This window comes from Lepeophtheirus salmonis, chromosome 6 (assembly GCF_016086655.4).
Source record: "Lepeophtheirus salmonis chromosome 6, UVic_Lsal_1.4, whole genome shotgun sequence".
Taxonomy (NCBI): Eukaryota; Metazoa; Arthropoda; class Copepoda; order Siphonostomatoida; family Caligidae; genus Lepeophtheirus; species Lepeophtheirus salmonis.
In genome coordinates, this window is record NC_052136.2 from 5,084,457 (window position 1) to 5,086,956 (window position 2,500).

Sequence of the window (2,500 nt, forward strand, 5' to 3'; positions counted from 1 at the left end):
TATAAAAAAAATGAAAACATGAACGAGGGTTCATTTAAGAAATAAGGAATTTGGTTCCTTGTGTGAGACTAGGGGGAAAGCACGCCATGGAAAGATATCAAAAAAAGTTGGTTTACGATTTGAAAAAGTGAACATTTTGGGACATGTTCAAAACAAAAGGCCAGTTCCGACTTAAGTGACTTTTAACACGTACCAAACCGGGAAAAAATAATATTGAAATATGAACAAAAAGTTTGTTTATCACTCAATTATATTAGGTTTCGAATAGTATAAAGTATATATTCAATAAACATAAGAATGAACCCTGAAGATGCAATCATATGGGTAAAAATTACTATAATCATCATTTTCACGTAGATTTATTTTATTTTCATTAGGAAATAAAATACTTTTTCCAATATCAGTTTGTATTCTACAATTCATTACCCTATAAAATAAACTAATAAGATATAAATGACCTTTAAGTAAATGAATTTATTACCATAGATGTTCATTTGATAGCTCAATTTGATCTATAGATAAAAATTCTAGATTCATATAGCCAGACGTGTTGTGCAAAATGAAAAAGCAGGGTTTCTTAACATTTTGGAATTTAGTTCCGATACTAAATATCAATTGATCGGACATCCATTTGGAATAAAAATTATTGAAAAATTGAAAGACTAAATTGTGGGTTTTGATTTCAGAACTTGTTTCCTTGATATTTATTTCTTCTAAAGCAATTAAAGAAAGCTGTATTTCTGTAAAAATATAGGCTTATTAATTGTATACAAATCAAATAAAGTTCAATAGTTTATACCTCTTGATTTATTTTGAAAAAATGAAATCAACTCTTTTTGTGTTGATGGAGTTGAGTTCGTTGTTTTCTTAAAGTGAATCAAGGCAAGAGCAGTATGACGAATTAATTGATAGCTAGCTATAGGACATAATACAGCCTCAGTTGACGTAAATCTTGTGTTTTTCAATATTCCACTTATATTCTAAAAGTTTTGAACATGAAAGCTTCTTCACTTTAATATTAAAGTACAAAATTAAATTATATTTACGTCAAAAAGAGTTAATCTATATATTAATAACTTTTTCCACTCCAATAATTCATCCATGAACGGTCTATCTTTAAGAAAACGAGGCAAACTAAAGTTACTGGTAGTATTTGCAGAGCAAATCCATATACACATAGCACTTACTAATAGAAGCATTGCTTTTCGAATACTGATTTTACAGTCTCCGTTTTTGACACAAAATTATAATGTGTGTAGGAACTTATATGTAATTACATATGATAGTTAAGCTAAGATTTTACTTTATATTTACAATGGAAAAACGGAAATGGAGATCACTAAGCGTGTTGTACTACATACATACATGCCTTGTACCCTTAGGAGCAATGTATTAATTAAATTTGAATTTTTATTGTTATGGAGCAGGTGAAAGATAATGTTTGAATCGTGCACTTTTCTATAAAAATATTTTCTCTCAAGAAGTCTCATTACCTGATAAATCTGTGTAGAACCAACCATATATATAATACATACATTCATCATATGGGAATGTTGATGAGGATAATTAGTTTTGGGTTTAGTTACTTCATCTATATACTCAACAATATCTTATCAAATGTCCATATTTCAAAGTCTAAGGTTGGCGTAACTAATTTTCTTTTCAAAATACACATCATGAAATAGATCCTTTTCTTGCTATAAACTTCACATTAAAATAAACCATTCAAATATAATGGACTGATAATTAATTTTTTTCCATAAAATTTGCAATTAACAATTATTTAACGAAATACAACAGACACTAATTATATTGAGTGGGGACACAAAATTTGATGAAGCAATTTTATCTGAGTTTTTTTTAATTTCGAGAGCTGAAAGAAAATTAAAGAAGTTTTGTTTTTATCGCATGTCTCATATATTAAAAATGTTGAAGCTACAACAAAAGTGTGTGCAATTTCCTCTACGACTTTGTCATTGTCAATAAGGCTGCAGAGACCTTTTGAATCGTCATACAGACTGCCTACAACATCAACAAGCCCGTTAAGGATGGGAATTGTATTGAAATTTGTATACTGAGTCTACCAGGCCAAGGTGTATTATTTACTCCTCTCTACCTTTCAAATTTTGAGTCATTTTTTACAATGTTTCGATGAACAATGTTGTAGAACACATAATTAGCTGTCGATTGCTAGGACAAATATTGTCATAGTCGCCACCATGAGCACATAGTAGGAGAAGATAATTTAGATCATCGTCGTGGAATTGTCACAATTGTCATGGCCCATTAAGGAGCATACTGGGTCCTCGAGAAAGACGACTTACAAAGTCTTCAAGTGGTTACCAGTCAAGGAGGACCTCTAAAACACTCCAGGAGAAGGCAGGAAATACTCCGTGTCATCAACTGCCTGAAGTTGGCCTTCAAGGAAAATCCGAATTCCTCAATTGCTGATTTGGCCAGGAAGATGAACAAGTTCCCATCGGGGGTTTTTAGGGCTTTA

At 30.9% G+C, this 2,500-nt stretch overlaps 1 long non-coding RNA gene across 1 annotated transcript; it reads right to left on the reverse strand.

Moving 5' to 3' along the window:
• Window positions 1-208: 208 nt before the first annotated feature.
• LOC121120734 (uncharacterized) lies at window positions 209-1,191 on the reverse strand. The gene is made up of 4 exons (XR_011780898.1): window positions 1,047-1,191; window positions 800-980; window positions 482-740; window positions 209-427 (listed from the first exon to the last, which is right to left on the reverse strand). It is a non-coding gene; the product is annotated as an uncharacterized lncRNA (long non-coding RNA).
• Between the last annotated feature and the right edge of the window lie 1,309 nt (window positions 1,192-2,500).